This window comes from Thermobia domestica, chromosome 15 (genome assembly GCF_964235325.1).
Source record: "Thermobia domestica chromosome 15, izTheDome1.hap1.1, whole genome shotgun sequence".
In the NCBI taxonomy this organism is placed as follows: Eukaryota; Metazoa; Arthropoda; class Insecta; order Zygentoma; family Lepismatidae; genus Thermobia; species Thermobia domestica.
Window position 1 is genome coordinate 166,028,050 of NC_137468.1, and position 22,349 is coordinate 166,050,398.

Here is a 22,349-nt window from a genome sequence, read left to right on the forward strand (position 1 = left end):
TATTAATAAAGAGGGGGAAAACTTGGTGTGAAGTGTCTTAAACAAATTGCTCACTTTTACCATTTCAAAATTGTCCAAGTAAGTTGTTGAAAATGAGTTATAGAAGTAGTATTAGTGGATGTTGTTGCAGCATTTGCATATGAAGAAGTTTAACGCCCTGCTTGAGCATCGAGGCTAATGTTATGTGAAACTACAGTTTAAATATATCTCTTCGAGTATTTCTTTATAATTATATTCTTTCACGAGCCATTAATTACATTGCAGATTGTCGAGTTCAACGTTTGCTCCAGTTTACTCGATATTGGGGAAATAAAACTAACAATTGGCCCACGAAGACGTGATGTGCGACCCGAATATTTAAATGTACTTTTTATATATATTTTCTGTTTACTACGTTATTTTGTATGGAAGTTTTTGTGTGAAAGGTAGAAAAAGAAAACTGATAATGTATACAACCTAAAACTCAAGCTATCCAATGCTGAAAGCTTCCGTGGACCAGCGATAGGCAACTAGCGACCTCTCGGCAAAAATTAGATGACCCGCAGCGACGATCCGTTGTGGCCCAACTTCCGTTTTTGAAAAATTATACCACCAGCGGCAGAGACGCGACGAAACGCCAATGAACCACAAAATTACTCCCCCAAAACATGTTAAATCACCTATATACTTGATTGGTTTGCATTAAAATGAGCTTTAAAAACTTTTTAAAAAATACCACGGCGCGGGCGCCAACCACAAACCTTACGTTCCGAAAGCCGTGTTCTTCTGATTTCGCCACGAAGGAGACGGAGACGTCAAATGTAAAGGGATAAATCATTGACGTCTTTATAATTTGGCCAGTCAGAGTGCTCCTGTAACCGTGTATATTCGACAAAACCGTGTGGGATCAGAGGAAATGCGATCGCCATATAATTTTATAATGAAATTACGCGCATCTATTTACTTTATTTCATAGTTCTCCCATATTCAGTAAATAATGATTGGAGACAGTTGCCATCGAAATTCATACAATTATACGCACTCATCTCAATATTTTTCATTTCATGATGTAGAGCCAGAGATTACTCTTGAACCCAGGAGTTCACTTTAGAAATAATTCATCTGGTAAAAGTAATATATAATAACACATGACTGGCGATAGTTCGTATTGGTCCCTTCGGGATTCTTATAGACGTATCAAAGGAGCGCGACCAAAATGAAGTCCTCGCTGCCAGGGAAAGACTGGCCCGGGCATGAAGGCGAGAATTCCTGCCTGGGCCTCATAGGTCAATAATAATAATAATAATAATAATAATTATTATTATTATTATTATTATTATTATTATTATTATTATTATTATTATTATTATTTTCAGATACTAGCAGTGCAGTAGAATTAGTACCATGCGAACAGATATATATGACAGGAGTAGTAGTGGCCCCCGTTGGCGCGAATTGACCTTGAACTCATTTTTGTGACGTCATAGGTCAAAGGTCAATGACCTTGGCCAGGGGTCAATGACCTAGGGGTACCTAGGACCACCCCCTCTAAAATTTGGCAGGGGTACCATGCCCCACCCCCTAAATTTTGGCAGGGGTACATAGGACCACCCCCCTTAAATTTTGGAAATTGCAAAATCTAAAAATTTGGTATGGTAGCCTAGGACCACAGTATGTACCTCTATCAGTATTGGGGGTCTATGTCGTTCCCTTTCATGGGTAAAAAATTGCCAAAAAATTCAAATTTCGGGGGTTTTTGACCTAATTTATCCCCTTGGATGAGGTGTTATTACCTTATATAGTTATATGGGCGTATACACGGGTCCATTACCTTTCATAAGACATGGGTATATTAATGCACCCCTTGAAAAATTTGGGAGGGGTACCATGGCCCACCCCTTAAATTTTGGAAATTGCTCATTTTACATATTTGGTATTATACTACAGGACCCTAATATGTATTATGATACATTTGGATGGTCCACTTCGTTCCCTTCTAGGGGTATCAAATTACCAAAATATAAAACGTAAGCAATACGTAGTACCACGTGTTTGGTTTCGACATAAGATATCCCCTTGGATGAGGTCCTATTACCTTATATGGTTATATGGTCATGTATAGTGGTCCATTATCTATCATAAGACATGGGTACATTTGTGCACCCCTTTAAATTTTTGGGAAGGGTACCTTGGCCCACCCCTTAAATTTTGGAAATTGCCCAATTTAAACATTAGGTATTATACTACAGGACCCTAATATGTATCATGATAAATTTGGGTGGTCCACCTCGTTCCCTTCTAGGGGTACAAAATTGCCAAAAATATAAACGTAAGCAATACGTAGTACCACGTGTTTGGTTTTTGGTCGATTTTATCGCCTTTGATGAGGTGTTATTATCCTATATAGTTATATGGTCATGTATAGGGGTCCATTACCTTTCATAAGATATGGGTATATTTGTGCACTCCTTTAAAAATTTGGGAGGGGTACCTTGGCCCACCCCTTAAATTTTGGAAATTGCCCAATTTAAACATTTGGTATTATAGTACCGGACCCTAACATGTATTATGATAAATTTGGGTGGTCCACCTCGTTCCCTTTTAGGGGTACAAAATTGCCAAAATATAAACGTAAGCAATACGTTGTACCACGTGTTTGGTTTTGACCTAAGTTATCCCCTTGGATGAGATCCTATTACCTTATATGGTTATATGTATAGGGGTCTATTCCCTATCATAAGACATAGGTACATTTGTGCACTCCTTTAAAAATTTGGGAGGGGTACCTTGGCCCAACCCTTAAATTTTGGAAATTGCTCATTTTATATATTTGGCATTATAGTACTGGACCCTAATATGTATCATGATAAATTTGGGTGGTCCACCTCGTTCCCTTTTAGGGGTACAAAATTGTCAAATTTTAGTACAACCACGTGTTTGTTTTGGCTCAATTTATCCCCTTGGATGAGGTCCTATTACCTTATATGATTATATGGTTATGTATATTGGTCCATTCCCTATTATAAGACATGGGTATATTGATGCACCCCGGGAGGGGTACTTTGGCCCACCTCTTTATTTTGGAAATTGCCCAATTTAAACATTTGGTATAATAGTATAAGACCCTAATATATATTATGATAAATTTGGGTGGTCCATCTCGTTCCCTTTCATGGGTACGAAATTGCCAAATTTTAGTACAACCACGTGTTTCGTTTTCACCTAATTTATTCCCTTGGATGAGGTCCTATTACCTAATATGATTATATGGTCATGTATAGGGGTCCATTTTCTATCATAAGACATAGGTACATTGATGCACCCCGGGAGGGGTACCATAGCCAATCCCTTAAATTTTGGAATTTTTTTAATTTAAGCATTCGCTATCATAGTACATGACCTCAATATGTATCATGATAAATTTGGGTGGTCCACCTTGTTCCCTTTCATGAGTAAAAAAATGCCAAAATATAAACATAAGCAATATGTTGTATCACGTGTTTGGTTTTTGGCCCAATTTATCCCGTTTGATGCGGTTCTATTACCGTATATGGTCATATGGTCATGTATATAGGTTCATTTCCTATCATAAGACATGAGTACATTGATGCACCCTTTAAAAATTTGGGAGGGGTATCTTGACTCATCCACTCAGTTTTAGAAATTGTTTTAATATAAGCATTTGGTATCTTCGTACAGGTCTTCAATATGTACCACTATAAATTTGGATGGTCCACATCGTTCCCTTTCATGGGTAAAGAACTACCAAAAATCAAATTTCGAAGGTTATTGACCCCTATTTAGCACGTTATATGGTTTATTACCTTTATATGTTTATGTTCTCTTTTAAATTTGGGAACTATAAAATAACATAATTTGGTAAACGTTTTCTAGGACCCATTGGTGTTCCTCTTATGGCCAAATATTCAAAATTTAAAGGTTATTGAACGGCTTTATTATTGAATAACTACAGGATTTATTACTTTTTCATAAGACACAGGTGTATTTGTGTACCAATCTTAAATTTCGGGAGGGGTGCATTTCTTATTGTCATATCAATAATTGGTAATTGTTCTTAAAATTGGATAGTATTTCATTCATTGGGTAAATCATTATGATCACGTGATCAGTTATTGACCTATGATGGGATTAGGAGTCCAGGACATTGGTACATTTAAACTTTGTAGGATAATTTGAGAATGCGTCATTGGTATTGATTATTACAGCCAAATATAAACGTAAGCAATACGATGTACCACGTGATTGACCTTGATGAGGTAGTGTACAGGGATACATAGCTAACCTTATTGAATCTTATGACTCATAGTCTTAAGGGAATACATGCTACAACACTGGCAAAGTTATTGTTGATGTAATTTGATTGGTTGATCACTATCTTTCGTGCAATCTGATTGGCTGATCACTATCTTTCGTGCAATCTGATTGGTTGCTGATTTTCAAATCTTTGCTGCATTCAGTTTTAAGTTTTGTTTAACATTTAAAAATCTTGGTTTCGTTCAACATTTTGCACTCACTGATAAATATGATCAAAACCGTTTATTTGTTAATCGAATAGTTAAAAACGGGATAAAGTTTGACGGTTAACCGTGAAACGTAAAATTTTTAGTTTGACATTTTTTTGTTTGAAACTTTTTGTTTGAAAATTCTTGCTTTCAAATTTTTGTTTGAATTTTTTGTTTCAAAATTTTGTTTGACATTTTTTTGACAACTTTTGTTTCAAAATTTTTTTGTTTAAAAATTTTTCGTTTGAAATTTTTGTTTGAAATTTTTCGTTTCCAAATTTTTTCGTTTAAAATTTTTTGTTTAAAATTTTTTGTTTCAAAATTTTTTCGTTTGAAATTTTTTGTTTCAAAATTTTGTTTCAAAGATTTTTGTTCTAAATTTTTGTTTCAAAGTTTGGTTTGACATTTTTAAAAGTTTGTGCACTCATTAGTAAAGAACCGGAACTGTTTAGAGCAAAAACCTTTGACAACATTGTGGTGCAATAGTACACGTCAGAACCTGGGGTTGTACTTGAAATGAAAAAACACAATTCATTGAAATGGATCATTTTATTACACTCCACATACATCCATACTAGATAGTGGTTCTGGATATTGTCGATACAATGTATTTTGAACTTCTTGCACTAGTTTGTCTTTAGCATATAATTTTAATTCCAATTGAAGTCTTTTAAGGTCTAATGCAATACATGTATCATGATAAATTTGGGTGGTCCATCTTGTTCCCTTTCATGGGTAAAAATTACTAAAATATAAACATAAGCAATATGTTGTACCATGCGTTTGGTTTTTGGCCCAATTTCTTCCCTTTGATGGGGTTCTATTACCTTATGTGGTTATATGGTCATGTATATGGGTTCATTTCCTATCATAAGACATGGGTACATTGACGCACCCCTTGAAAAATTTGGGAGGGGTATCTTGGCTCATCCACTCGGTTTTAGAAATTGTTTTAATATAAGCATTTGGTATCATAGTACAGGACTTCAATATGTACCACTATAAATTTGGATGGTCCACATCGTTCCCTTTCATGGGTAAAGAACTACCAAAAATCGAATTTCGGAGGTTATTGACACCTATTTAGCACGTTATATGGTTTATTACCTTTATATGTTTATGTTCCCTTTTAAATTTGGGAATTATCAAATAACAAAATTCGGTAAACGTTTTCTAGGACCCATTGGTGTTCCTCTTATGGCCAAATATTCAAAATTTAAATGTTATTGACCGGCTTTATTATTGAATAAGTACAGGATTTATTACTTTTTTTTCATAAGACACAGGTGTATTTGTGTACCAATCTTAAATTTTGGGAGGGGTACATTTCTTATTGTCATATCAATAATTGGTAAATGTTCTTTGGGTAAATCATTGTGATCACGTGATCAGTTATTGACCTATGATGGGATTAGGAGTCCAGGACATTGGTACATTGAAACTTTGTAGGATAATTCGAGAATGCGTCATTGGTATTGATTATTACAGCCAAATATAAACGTAAGCAAGACGTTGTACCACGTGATTGACCTTGATGAGGTAGTGTACAGGGATACATAGCTAACCTTATTGAAACTTATGACTCATAGTCTTAAGGGAATACATGCTACAACACTGGCAAAGTTATTGTTGATGCAATTTGATTGGCTGATCACTATCTTTCCTGCAATCTGATTGGTTGATCACTATCTTTCGTGCAATCTGATTGGTTGATGAGTTTTAAATCTTTGCTGAATTCAGTTTTGTTTTAACATTTAAAAATTTTTGAATTTTTTGTTTGAAACTTTGGTTTGACATTTTTTCGTGTGATATTTTTAGTTTAAAAATTTTTGTTTCGAAAGTTTTGTTTGAAAATTTTGTTTCAAAATTTTGTTTGAAACTTTTGGTTTGAAATTTTTGTTTGAAAAAAATTTTTGTTTGAAATTTTTGTTTCAAAATTTTGTTTGTTTAAAATTTTTTTTGTAAATTTTTTGTTTCAATTTTTTTGTTTAAAATTTTTTGTTTGAAATTTTTTTTCGTTTGAAAATTTTGTTTCCAAATTTTTTCGCTTCAAAAATTTTGTTTGAAAGTTTGGTTTTACATTTTTTTTAAAGATTGTGCACTCATTAGTAAAGAACCGGAACTGTTTAGAACAAAAACCTTTGTCAATATTTTTTTTCATGATGCAATAGTACACGTCAGAACATGGGGTTGTACTTGAAAAGAAAAAAAACACAATTCATTGAAATGGATCATTTTATTACACTCCACATACATCCATACCAGATAGTGGTTCTAGATATTGTCGATACAATGTATTTTGAACTTCTTGCACTAGTTTTCTTTAACATATAATTTTAATTCCAATTGAAGTCTTTTAAGGTCTATTGCAATATCAATTGGTGGAAACTCAATGTTCATTTGATCACAAATAAACTGTTTATCAATACAGGTATGCACCACGAACGATGTTGACAACCATCACAATATCTAGATACATGTTGTACAATATGCATGACACATTTTTTCAGGAATATACTTGTTTTGTTACACACTTCCACTGCATGTTTAACACACTAAAATACGTTGATGAATTTGTTCCATTCCGTTTGCGTTAGATACACCATGTTGCAAGGGACATGGAATGTACTCTTTTTACGTAACAGCACCATCTTCTCTTCAAGGACTGTACGCAGCACCACTTCATGATTTGAGCCTAATGATTTGACCATGGTCACATTTAGCTCATCATGAAAATAATCGTTCATTTGGTCGATTCGTGAACATAATATTTGCCATTCTTCACAGGTCAGTTGTACACCAAATTGTTCTGCTTTGCCCAATCGAATCACTGGTTCAAATGTTCTAGCACTGATACCAATCATCACATGTTTTGTTTGAAATATATTTATTGGATAATAGCTTGCGAAGATGAACTCTTTATCGTTAGAAGTACACATCTTTCCTCCTGAAAAGCACTTGCTCAAATGATTTCACTGTATTGGTTGATTTATAGAACTACGGCTGACGTCATGTGCTGACATTTGAATTCATGGTTTCATCACAGTTGCTGACGTCATGCCGACCAACCACATTCATACAACTATGTCTGATGTGCTGACGTTTGAATTCATGATTTCATCACAATTGCTGACGAATCTGGCTGTGTACTAAATTCAAATTGACGACTTCGACCCAAGAGTCTTTTATAGCATAAAAATACAGATCCAGTATTTAAGAAACGCAGCAGTTCTTCTTGTTTGATGCCTCCATGGGTAAATATCTTGCTGGTAAAATTATATTCTTATCATTTTCAAGCTTCACTACGATTCTTAATCCAAACTCTGTAGGGATCATTTGGCTAGCTAAGATTCTATAAGGTACATTCTGTTGTAAATCAGTAATCTTGGTAAATGATTTCATCACATCACGCGTGTTTAGAAACTGCAGACAAGTAGCCATGATGATGTTATCATGAATACTAATGCGAACGATACTTATATATGATGCAAAACTGATGACGTTTCATTATCATGTTCTGACGTGTACTATTGCACCATGTTCTGACGTGTACTATTGCACCACAATGTTGCCAGAGGTTTTAGTTCTAAACAGTTCCGGTTCTTTACTAATGAGTGCACAAACTTTAAAAATGTCAAACCAAACTTTCAAACAAAAAATTTCAAACAAAAATCTTTGAAACAAAATTTTGAAACGAAAAACATTCAAACAAAAAAATTTCAAACGAAAGAAATGCAAACAAAATTTTGAAACAAAAAAAATTTCAAACAAAATTTTGAAACAAAAAATTTCAAACAAAAAATTTGGAAACGAAAAATTTCAAACAAAAATTTTAAACAAAAATTTGAAACGAAAAAAATTTCAAACAAAAAAATTTTAAACAAAAAATTTTGAAACAAAAGTTGTCAAAAAAAATTTCAAACAAAATTCTGAAACAAAAAATTCAAACAAAAAAAATTTGAAAGCAAGAATTTTCAAACAAAATGTTTCAAGCAAAAAAAAATTTCAAACTAAAAAATTGTTTACGTTTCACGGTTAACCGTCAAACTTTATCCGGTTTTTAACTATTCGATTAACAAATAAACGGTTTTGATCATATTTATCATTGAGTGCAAAATGTTGAACGAAAACAAGATTTTTAAATGTAAAACAAAACTGAATTCAGCAAAGATTTAAAACTCATCAACCAATCAGATTGCACGAAAGATAGTGATCAACCAATCAGATTGCAGGAAAGATAGTGATCAGCCAATCAAATTGCATCAACAATAACTTTGCCAGTGTTGTAGCATGTATTCCCTTAAGACTATGAGTCATAAGTTTCAATAAGGTTAGCTATGTATCCCTGTACACTACCTCATCAAGGTCAATCACGTGGTACAACGTCTTGCTTACGTTTATATTTGGCTGTAATAATCAATACCAATGACGCATTCTCGAATTATCCTACAAAGTTTCAATGTACCAATGTCCTGGACTCCTAATCCCATCATAGGTCAATAACTGATCACGTGATCACAATGATTTACCCAAAGAACATTTACCAATTATTGATATGACAATAAGAAATGTACCCCTCCCAAAATTTAAGATTGGTACACAAATACACCTGTGTCTTATGAAAAAAAAGTAATAAATCCTGTACTTATTCAATAATAAAGCCGGTCAATAACATTTAAATTTTGAATATTTGGCCATAAGAGGAACACCAACATTTAAATTTTGAATATTTGGCCATAAGAGGAACACCAATGGGTCCTAGAAAACGTTTACCGAATTTTGTTATTTGATAATTCCCAAATTTAAAAGGGAACATAAACATATAAAGGTAATAAACCATATAACGTGCTAAATAGGTGTCAATAACCTCCGAAATTCGATTTTTGGTAGTTCTTTACCCATAAAAGGGAATGAGGTGGACCGCCCAAATTTATCAAGATACATATTAGGGTCCTGTGCTATAATACCCAATGTTTAAATTGGTCAATTTCCAAAATTTAAGGGGTGGGCCAAAGTACCCCTCCCAAATTTTTAAAGGAGTGCACAAATATACCCATATATTATGAAAGGTAATGGACCCCTATACATGACCATATAACTATATAGGATAATAACACCTCATCAAAGGGGATAAAATCGACCAAAAACCAAACACGTGGTATAACGTATTGCTTACGTTTATATTTTGGCAATTTTGTACCCCTAAAAGGGAATGAGGTGGACCGCCCAAATTTATCAAGATACATATTAGGGTCCTGTGCTATAATACCCAATGTTTAAATTGGTCAATTTCCAAAATTTAAGGGGTGGGCCAAGGTACCCCTTCCAAATTTTCCCAAAGGGCAGAACTGCCATAACGTCATATTTATTAGGTATATTGAATACAGCTGTACGAAGTTACTCAACACCTGATAACTAGGCCCTGAAGAGTAGGCGGGACCCTTCCCAAATTTCCTAAGCTAGAAATCCCTTGAGATGATAATCTGACAGTTTCTGGGGGATTACACCCCTGACCACAGCCTCTGTTCCTTGGAATCCCGCGGATGTGTGACATCTCTAGACCCCTTTTATTGCTTCCCCTTCAATTTTCTGAAATTATGTTCCTGTCAAGAATGCTAGAAATCTTTTTCTGGGGGTCCAAAATCTGAAAAGCAGCCACTGGTCAAAACGCAAATTATACCATTAATCGATTATTATCTCTAGGGACTTCTATCTTAGGAAATTTGGGAAGGGTTCCGCCTACCCTTCAGGGCCTAGTAATCAGGTGTTGAGTAACTTCGTACAGCTGTATTCGATATACCTAATAAGTACGACGTTATGGCAGTTCTGCCCTTTGGGACTAGTTCTTTTTAAAATAGGCCTTTAAACTTCGGCTGTCAAAATGAAGTCTTATTGTTAATGGTGCACGTCATTTTAGAAGAGCGTATTAAGGGATTCGATAAAACAAATTATGAGGGTCCATATGGCCGCGGCCGTACTCAAGGGGGTCCTACCATATCTGTTCCCATGGAATTCGTTCTACTTCTATGCTACTGTGTGAAAATAATAATAATAATTCATTTTGGCCTCGATTCTTTGATTCGTCGCTAAGAATCCCAAAGGGACCAATACGAACTATCGCCAATCTACCACAAATTCCTCATACAAAGATAAGAAAATAAATCAGTACTTATGGCAATTAAAAATAGAACGTTCTATTTCTACACGTGTTGATACAATTCTTGGAATGAGAAAATAATGTCTGCCGTCTTTTCTTCTTTGAAAGTTACAACGTAAGGTGAGCAAGAATAGTAATGTAAATCTGGACCATCGTTAAAAACTATCAGGTAGCTTCAACTTGAAGAACGTCTTGGGATATTTTCCTCATTGATGAAGGTCTATATAACTTGTTCTTTAGTTAAAGAAGGAAATCTCGAGTAAGTCATTGTGATACTCACATAAGGAACGTCTTCTTATACGAGCATTAGTATTTTGTGTATAGTTTTACATGAACGATTTTAACTACCTAAAAATTTGAGTGAAAGCTGAAGTAATGCGGTAGTTAAGTGGTTAGCGCATTGAACTCCTATTTGGTGGACCTGGGTTCGAATCCCGGCCAAGTTGAAACTTTTTCAAATGTTTTCTTATCAATTTCAATTCATACTCAGTGTGACAAACTAGATCTTCTCCTCTCCAGAAAGAAAAAAGATGTTGAAATGAGGAGGATTGGAGGTCTGCCAATGGAGACATTCATTTATAGACTTATTTCCAGCAGTTGTTCTAGATTTGATATTTTCAGCTACTTTCAAGCATTTATTGATTCATGCGCGGTCAGAATGGTTATTTCTCTAAACATACAGTATATAAAGAAATAATACAATATACACATACACAGCAATATTGAGATTAATATATGGTGTTCTTTGTAAAACACGCTATGAACCATAGAGATTCATCTTAGAATGGAGAACTGTTTCGTGCGTCACCTACTTCACAATTTTACCTGCATGAACACCTGAATCAGGGCTACCAACTGCTGTCAATGCCGAAAAAAGTTTAGTGTACGTTGGGTTGCATCTGTCTAGGCGTTCTCACAACTGCAAATTACCTGTTATCCCAAGTAATGGAATTAGAGCACTTAGGGGGGAGATACTTTTGCTGGTGGCTGTACATTAAGTCCAAAAACTACAGGCTTTACGCATGTAACCTACGTTTTTAAGTATGCCACATACGTTTTTCTTCTGTGTCTACCCGTTATGGATTTTTCCTAGAAAAACTACTTTTGCCATATTATAAGGTTAGTGGAACATTGATTCATGAAATATGATCATCGTTGGAGCCGTTTTTGAAAAAAAAACGGAAATTTTAATATTCACACTACCAGGGCGGGATTAAGGGAGGGTCTTAGGGGACCTATATCCCCAGGCCTCGAGGTGAACATTGGCCTCCACTCTGATCAAAATTTCAACTGACTATCTAGAAAGCTCAAAAAGATACAATCATCATCATAAAATAAAATATGGTCAAGAATATGAAACATATTCCCTTAAGTTTCCTACTGTATTTTCACAGAAATGTATTAAGCTAAGTCAGTAGGGGCCACATATTTTTTCCTAGTCCCGGGCTTCCAGATGGGTTAATCCAGCCCTGCACACTACCCTTATTTTAAGGGTAGAAAAAATATTAAAAAACTCCTAGGGAATCTTATACAAAGTTTAAATTTCAAATTTGATCTCGATCTCTTTGAACGTTATGACCTCTAGGCGAGGGAACATCTTTACATCTGGAAAAATGGACAGAGGGACGAACAAAAGAGCAGACATCCAAAAATCCGTTTTTTTTTTTTTTTTTATCATGTAGAGGCCATGTGTAAATCCGCTGAAATCTCGAATTTTTTTTTTTTTTTTTTACGATTACCACATTTTCTTCTCTCCTCTCGTTCTTCGAAAGTAAAAACGATAAAAATACAAAAAAATCGAAGAAAAAAATAGTACTCTCAGATAGTTTATCCAATAGCACAGTAGGCTAATAATATAACAACTGTATGTCCAGTTAAGTAAATAAGAGTAACAAAGTTGATGATTAATCAGTATCAATGACATAGGTAGGGTGCTGACTCGGCTCAAGTCCTTCCCGCTTTAGTACAGTAACATTGAGATGAATACAAGTAGTATGATCCATTTGTACTTTTTATATAGACATGTTATGACAATTTAAATAGACAATTTGTCACGGAAAGCAGGCTTTACACATATTTAAAGAAAAACTTTGGTTACATAAGCCCTATTCTTAACCCTACACAATATTCTTAACCCTAGTAGATAATTTTGGGTTATCATCGGCATCAATATTGCAAGGATCCCTACATTACAACAGACGCACGTGTCAGCTCATCACGTGCTAATGATTACAAACAACCTAGCAGACAACAGGCCGACACGGAAGACACCGAGGAACACCGAAAGCAGACGGACCTCACGGAAGGACCCGAGGAGGACAAATAAAAGGAGGACCACCGAGGGACCCAGCATCAGTCGACCAACTGATCGCCTAACCTTTACCTTCCTATGTCGCTGTGGACTAGGAGCACCTCTTCCTTACCCTATGTCGCACTGGGCTAGGGATCCATCTTAAACTTATAATCCAGGTCTAACCTACAACCTGCCAAAGTGTTCTGGAAACTGCCATTAGTGGAAGGGGCACCCGGCAAAACATTTAGTATTCCTTCACTTGGTCATTGAGGAAGAGACATTGAATTAGACACACTTGTATTTATTATATTTTGTAATAAAACTTGGTGATGGGGAAAAGACACCCGGTCTATCATTTGACTCTACCAAAACATTACAATATTTACCATCTGCGGTTGCGGATAGAGACCATTGAAAAACAAAGTGGATGTTTAAATTTCTTCTTATAATTATTTAACTCCGATTTACCTGCATTGTTAGCGTGCATATCGGTGTGCATGGTCCCTACTTCCGTTTTCGTTAGAAGCACCAAAATTTCTGGTATTTACCCAGCACCATGAGGCAATTGAAGAGATATCTGGATTAAGAAGTAGTGAACTCAGATTCAGAAAGTTAGAAATAATGGAACCTGCAAACTGATGGGCTGGCCACTCATAACCACCTGAAAGTACGCCATCTGGCTGGCTATAGTCTTTCTGGCTTAGCATCAGAAAGCTTAATTTAGTACTTCTTAGAGATTTCATTAGTATTTCAATAGTGATAAAATTTGCTAAGAACTGAAGAAAACTAGGAAGAATGTAATTTCTTTCTTATCTGTCTCGTCTACAATCCGCCTCACCTCTGTGTACTGAAATAAAATACTAAACTTCGTGTCACAATGGCCCATGTAGTGCTTTGTCCGACCATTTGATCCACATTTCAGCCAGTGACGCTATATAATGCTTGGTGTGCAGGCTGGTTCAAAGTGTGGAAACACACAAATAAAATTCAAACCGTTCAGAATTAGGAAAAAAAGGGGGAAAATGATAACAAACGAGGGGGAAAATCTTTATTGGATGTTTGGATTTTATTTGGATGTTTCCACAGTTTTGAACCACCCTGTATATATGTCTGTAAGCGCGTTTATTCGTTACGGCAATGTTCTCCATGATATGTTTCTGACTAGGCCAGTGGTCAGTATTGTACTAGTTATTGCGTTTGTGAAGTTTGTAATTATGCTGTTTAGAATGTCTTCCCTCTCATATCTATTGCGAATATTATATATATATATATATATATATATATATATATATATATATATAAAGTAAAAGTGACACATTCATCAACATAGAGACCATATTATTATAGCTAGAAACAAAATTTGGACAGGAAATTCTCTTGCTATGAAGACAAGGGATAAGAATGCATACATAATACATACAAAAATAATTCAACTTTATCTCATTGTGTATGGTAATTGTCAGATTCAGCAACATTCATTTCCTTCCTTCTTAGCACGTATTCACTCAGTCGCTAATATAACATTTTCTTCTACACAATAGTAAACGTGACTGTTGGCAGCCGAGAGAATTGCAGGCGGCTATGTGTACATGTATTTATTTAAAATACATTGAAGCGAATTTTGCTGGCGTTAAAATGTCGGCAGGTGACGGTCTATGTGAATAGCCCCTAAAGAAGAATTAAAGAAAAGAAGATAGTAAAGGGAAGTGGAAGAATTTTCAGAAAAAATACTACTTCGACTAACTTGAGCTCGCATAGCCTAAGATCGAACTAGGTACCCTTTACAGAATAACTGACCACTTTACTGCTGGGCTATTGTGCAATCCTTTGCCGTCGTGAGTTCGAATACTAACGTGTTGAAATTCCTTTGTGACATTCCTTAATCAAAGTACCATTCACGAATATTTCAAATATAGTATCATGTTTATTCATCTTTTCATAGTCAAAAAAAGTAATACAGTTGTTTTGAACATAGATTATATTATTGCGGATGGATTGAGAAAGATGTTTTCTGTTGAAACTGTCCAAAATCTTCATACAGCGCCATGTGCCGTTCACATAAAAATTTATTTTCCAATCAACTTCCAAAGAATCTTCGTCAAATGAAAGTTTTGGGTTTTTCAATTTTCTGCTAACTAAATAATATGATTATGTTTTTCGTACATGTAGAACTCTTATTACACAATTACGATCTTAAATATTTACCGGTATGAATTACTTACAAAATAAAAGAAAATCTTAAGTTTTTATAATTGTCATTCTTCAAGAGAAACAAGTTAGCAAATATATCTTTAAAAATGTTACAATTATATTTTAATATTCAAATTTAATTTCACTTCATTATCAGCAATTTTTCATTGATGGGGAAACGTGTTGTGTGTGAGTATCTTGAAGTTCTTGAAAATAATATTAGTAACATATAAAAGTATTACTTACTTTTAATTACTAATGGAGAAATGAAATTATTTTTAAACGGAGCCTACTTGAATATTGTCAATTACCCTTAATTAATGTCTCCCTATGCACCAATTTTCTTCATATAAGTTATTGAACCATTACAAAAGGATTATGGAACATGGATATTTGGGTAGAACACATAATATTTCCTACAAAATTCCTTCAACCGCTTGCGATAGGTCACGTAGTTTAAAAGCCAGAACGTTTCAAATGTGATATTTCGGATTTTTGGCGGTTCATCACTTTGAAAAGAGACGTTTTTCGGCCCAAAATTATTAGAACATTTTTCTGTAGTTTGATACAAAGAAACTTGCCCTGGACTTTGGTAGCGGTGTTTTTCCACAGTATATGTATTTATTATATATCTATAAACATAAATGCTCGCAGAGATACCAATGAACCTATATCATTAAGTAAAAATTGTCCTAACTTAATTGCCAGATTCGTTATTGTATTTTTAAACTGAGTTATTTTTTTTTTCAGTTATGTATTTCCTAATGCACTCAGCAATATAATTGTAAACGCATTAAGGAAATAAAAGACTAGTGAATCCGGACATTGGGGAAGAGAGTATTTTGTATTGGAGATTTTCAATTGTCTTAACGTTTATCTATTGTAATCCTTTGCTTTAATGATCAACCGAAAGTGATATGTTCAATTGGCAGACTGTATGATCCATGAATATCAGGTTTCTAAGAAATTTTGGTTTACTTGCATTAGGATGGTGGAGAGGGAGTAAATTCACTCTCTTTCCTCTCATTAATTTCAATCGTAAACAAAGGGAAAGGACTAAATTTCGAAGAAGAAGAAGAAGAAGAAGAAAACTTTTCCAAGAGCACATACATAGAATTGGGGTTTGGAACAAATTCCTCCTTTAGTATTATCTGATTTCAATTCCAAGCAGTGGGCCTGAGCACCATTGGAAAACTTCCAAAAGAAATAAACGTCACTTACACCAAAACCGAATACTTCTTTTCAGGAAGTAATTGCTGAACATATGTTTTTCTTAATTTGAGAGGGAAGATATATATATATATATATATATATATATATATATATATATATATATATATATATATCTTTTTTTTACCCAATTGAACTGTAAGTAAACACAATACTGTATAAAACTTAGCAACTTTGTGGAAAATATTGCAGATTTTTAAAATCTTAGAATAACTTTACTCCCTCCTAATTGACTGATTTTGACTTTAAGTAGCTCGAATTTTGAAAAAGCTTCATAGTAAATATATAGAAGATATTATATCAATATTAAAGGAGTTTTTTTTTTTTTTTCTTTTTACGAAACTTACAGTGGAACTTATTTCTAACTTGAGTAGAGATAATTTGTCCCTAATTTCTGACAATCCTTAACCCTCCAAGTAGTTAGCATTGTGAGAAAGCCTCGAAGAATGAATGTATATTTTCAATATTGGATAATAGAGAGATTTTATTGGGTTTTCGGATTTCACTTCCTCTTGCCTTTGCCTCTAATAAAGTTTTATTTATGGCAGATTAGACTGCCCCTTTTAGTCATGTTTTCTTTCTCTCTACATACTGTTTTGTTTTTCGTAGAGCTCTCTTTTATTTAGCCTCGAGTCAGTATGATACCTAATGCTTCAAGTCAAGCTCAAATTTCTTTTAATTTATTTATTTATATTTGTTTATAAAATACACAATACACAAACGCAAGAACATAAATCTATAAAGAAACAAAGCTGAAAAAAGAAACAAAAAAAAACATTAATAATAATAAAGTATTCGTAAACGTGCTTAGTTTGCTTTCTGTCTCACCTTTTTGTTCTTCTCCTGTGTGATTTTCAACTCCAAAAAGTTTGAATATTTCTTCTTTTCGGCGATAAGAAAATCGGAGATTTCTAGATCTTTCTTTTTTTTAATTTATATTTGATTTTATTTTCTATTTTGGAACATTTGTTCGTTTTCTCTTCCCAAAACAAAACATATTAAAATAATATTAAAAAGCACAAACTTCACACTATACACTAGAACGTAAGGTTCTAAGCTCTTTGCATTCATCAAAGCTTTATATATTTTTTATCAGATTTTTCTTGTTTTAAAGGGTTAAGTGTATAAAATAAAACACTTTCGAGTATAAAAATTTAGTTTTATCTATTTCTTCTTTCATCTTGTCTTTTTTTCCACAGTTTTCTTAAATAATATCTTGATTTTATATTTGTTTTTCGAGTTTATGGTTATTTTCTATTACTTCCTTAATTTCTTCTTGTCGTAATTCGTTTCCTAGTGCTTTTATTTTATTGTTTGCAATATACACCCTCCATTCCGAAAGAAACCGAACTTTTGAAAACAAATAGTACCACTAGTGCCATCTGTTGTAATATTTTACCGGTAGATGGCGTAGTCCCTCATTGACAACTGGTATAAATGTCATGACATTTGAATGCAATGCAACAAAGTTATTGCGTTTCAACTGTCAGTGTGTTGTGTACATCGGTCGGAAAATGAGTTTCAAACAACGAGCTGCAATTGAGTTTTGTGTTAAACTGGGTAAAACATTTAGTGAAACGCACCAAATGCTACAAAATGCATATGGTGATGAGTGTCTATCCCGTACGCAAGTTTACGAGTGGTTCAGGCGATTCAAATCGAGTAGAGAGACGCTGGATGATGACGAAAGATCAGGCCGTCCCAGAACCGGATTATCGGAAGAAAACATCGAAAAAGTGCGTGAATTCATCAAACATAACAAACAATCGTCACAGACAGTCACTGGAGAGTTTTACTTGGGCGTCATGAAGCGTTTGCTGGCAAGAATTCGTCGTATTCGGCCCGAATATCGCGAAATCGGCAGTTGGACTCTTTTGGACGACAATGCACTATCACATCGTTCGCGACTTGTAACTGAATTTTTGGTCAAAAATAACATTATTCGGTTGCATCATCCGCCCTATTCACCAGATCTCGCTCCGTGCGATTTCTATCTGTTCCCGAAACTGCATTTGGCGATGAAAGGAAAGTGACACGCATCGATTGATGCCATTGAGAAGGCGACGACCGCCGTCCTAAAGACCATTCCAATAAAGGACATGGAGAAGTCGTTTGACAACTTGTTGGAGCGTGCAAATATGTGTATCGATGCAGAAGGGGAATACATTGATTAATAAAAATGATTTGTTCCAAAATGTAGATTGCTTTTTGTTTTTTTTAAAAAAGTTCGGTTTCTTTTGGAATGGAGGGTGTAGATATTAAATTCCAAAAACACTGCTCTAGTGTTTGTTGACCTCTACATGTGTATTTATAATTATTAATTATGTTTACTCTCTTTAAGTGCGTTTTAAATTGTCCATAACCTGAAATATATTCCATTCATTCAGTTCTTATATTTCCCATATTTTCCCGTATTTTTGGATTTGAAATGATATTCCTAGTTCTTTCTCTTTTATGGAAATTCATAATTTAATTTCCTATTTTTATCTTTATTTTTTTTCAATGTCATTATCTGTTTGTGGAATTTGTCCTGTAATTTCAACTATTTTTGTTCATTCTTCATTCTTGATCCATGCTTTTATATATTTTCTAAGTATCTGGAAATGTATTGGTTCCGAAACATTTGTATTGTTTCGGCTGGGATTATTTTGATAATAATGTTATTTGTTCTTATTAAAATTAATCTTTATACCCTATTTATGGTTTCTTTTAATTTTTTATTCATAAGAATCCTATGTCCGCATACGCCTGCAAAATATTGTAATATTATCGTTAAAATTGTTTTGTTGTATAATTTGAAAATCTTTCTAATAAATAGTCTAAAGAGATGCAACTAAAAATCTATATCAATATTTACGTGATATTTTCCCGTTTTGGAGATATACATGGTGAACTACAAGGCACGACATACACTGCAGAGCATGGAAGTGAAGATAAGTAAATCATAATGGAGCCTGAGAGACACAACACATTGATATGCTAGTGTTCCGACACCACTTAACTGTCGGGATAGAAACGAGAGGCACCTAAAAGGTGCGGGATAACAATACCAAATTTATAGCAATAAAGCACATACTATATGGGGGCGATTCCACCACTAGTCTTAGGCGACTAGAACCATGAGCAAAATTAGACAAGATAATGAATATGAATTTAGTGTAAAAATAGTTTGAAAATAACCAATGCATTTTCATTGAAAATTGGTAGCAATAAGGGCGTTAAGGAATAGAAGGTAAGCAAAGGAATAGCAACTAATTTTGAACAGTCTCACCCTAATTCGAAGTCGTTCCATTCTTCTCCCTCTTACTCATAGGCGATGTTTAGGCGCTGTCCTCGAAGTTCCAGTGACTTGCAGGTTGGGTTGTCCTGATGAAGTCCATGATGAAAACTTGTCCGACAATCAACCATGGCATTGAATGCCGGACCCCAAAGGCAGGGAGACTCCGATGTGCCTCGCCTCGTGGTTGAGATCCAAAGACCAAGATCGTGCTCTCTCAATTGCTTTTGACCTGACTGTCCCTCTGACGTCAGAATGAGATGATGGTGACACCACAGAGTTTCCTGAGCGTGGTCGGTTACCCAAAACTGACATTGACCAAGTCCATGTTTCCACATGTCGTCGACTCAACACAAAGTTCTCAAACTTGCTCATGAGACTGCTAACGTTGACAGGTAAACGAACCAAAAAGAGACTCACCTGAGTCAAAGTACTTACTTCTGTATTTATTACTTCCTTGTTGTCACATCGTGTCGTGGGTAAACGAACGAAACGGACAATGTCTTGCAGTAGCCTGACTATGAGGGGCCAATGAGGTCGAACCAATTGAGAGAAGCAATTGATCTAACAAAGCAAATTAAAAGCGTCGCGTGTGAGACTGTTTGGTAGGCAAAAGGTAATAGGAAGTTGCTACCAGTGTTTATTACAAATTACAAGTACAAAGACTTCCTCAATAACAGAAAAGCAATAGTTGATTAATCTTTCAATGCAAAGTCAGATTGCGAAGTACAACAGAATATTGGTGTTAATAACATCAGGCAGTGAACTCTTGAAGGCTGCTTGGCTTCCATGGATGACTGGTTGAATTTCCACATGAAATAAAGATGTCCTAGCTTGTCCTGACTTCATATCCCGTAACATGGCCTCCCTCCAAAATGTCGAATCGGAAGGAGTCGAATCCTTGGAGAATCCTGACGTTTCGACAGCAAAGATCTGTGGAATCGTAGGAGAAAAAAAAAAATTAAGATCTTAAGATGGGATAGATGCTGTAAGTAAGATAAACTTCTTACCGCTGGACCATAACGAAGAACGTATGATCAACTGCCAATAATTATCCACACTGCTAAGAGATGGCATAAGCGATGCACTTGCTGGGGATGGGAACACACTTGTAGCACAACCATAACAGCCGATGATGCAACAGTAGTTGTTATCAGGTGAATGTGGTGACGGTGTAGTGAAGAATGTCCCAAGAGAGTAGAATGAAAATGCTGGAGTAGAAAGCAGGATGGTGAGTACACAGTTCGATGAATAAATAAAACAATAACGTACTAACACAGCTTCGTATTATAGCACACACGTAGCAGCTAATATTCCAATTATGATGTGGGTGAGACGAGTAGCACGTTACAGTTTTTATTAAGTTGCATTAAGGTAAGGTATATAAGGAATTACGCTACCAATTGAAGATTAAAATAAATTACCAATAAATAATTAAAAAAATAAAATGCAATTTGCAAATGCAGGTTAAACTGAACTAAATATTCTTAAGAAACAAAACAAGCAAAAAATAAATTAAAGCGTAGGCTGGAACGAAACCAAAATGGGAAATCTGGAAGAAAAACAAAACTTGGAAATGGTACCAACTATAAACAAGTAATCTGGGTCATACCCCATGACCTAGATAAAATGTAAACAAACAAACACTTGTGGGTCACGGGCCCACGCAATATGGGTCTCTAAACTCAAATAAAGCGTTGTAGGGTCCAAACCACGAACCCAAACAAATCAAAAGGTACCTGAAAAGAGAACAAAATGACAAATGGAGAAAAAGCTAGCTAAAACAGTAGTAGAAACAAAGTCTCGGAAAATGTCAATTTGAAACCTAAAATGCGAAAAACTGAAGAAAAAAATCCTATTTGCTACCAAAAAATGTGGGGGGAATGTAAACTAACCAAAGAATCGAAGATTGGACAACACAGTAGGGTTTAGAATTTAATTACTTTTTGAAAACGAAATAAGATTTGTTTCACATTTCCTTGAAACAAAGTCAAGAATCGGGGCAGGTTTTGTTGATATCGGCGCCTAGCCACTCGCCGATCAAAAGTAATTAAATCCAAAACGAAGGCCGTCACCAAATCTAATTGTAAGGGGCAATATAAATAGTACTTGAAAAAAAAAACAGCAAATATCACACATTATATAGGTCAACAAAATATACAGAAAGTACGAAAATTCATAGGCATAGTAAACACTAATAGGTCAGCTTCATAAACGATAGACTAATCCATTTACACAACAAATTATGTTCCCAAAATAGTTACTAAAGTTAAAATTAAAATTCTTTAAAATTAACTGAATTAAAATTCCACAAGGCAAAAGTCAAAATTAAATTACTGCCTCAAAATAATAAATTGTATTCAAAGTAAACTTAAGTGAAAAAGCAAACATTTTTCTAATGCATATTAAAGTTACAAAAGACGTTAATATTCGCAAAAGGCACTAATAAAATTAAATTCAGAATAGCAATTCAAATAGCAACAAAAATAAATAATGCATGAAGAAAGTGCAACCATAAACATGTAGCTTAAATATTAACTGCCAACAGATATCTCTATATCTCACTTATACCACTAAATTGCTTTATATGTCGATTCTGTAACATTTTCACTCAGTTTACATCATTCAACAAAAAGGTTAATATATCATGTCAAAGTAAATATTACCATTTCGAAGTAACATTGAAACTTCGTCAAAAAT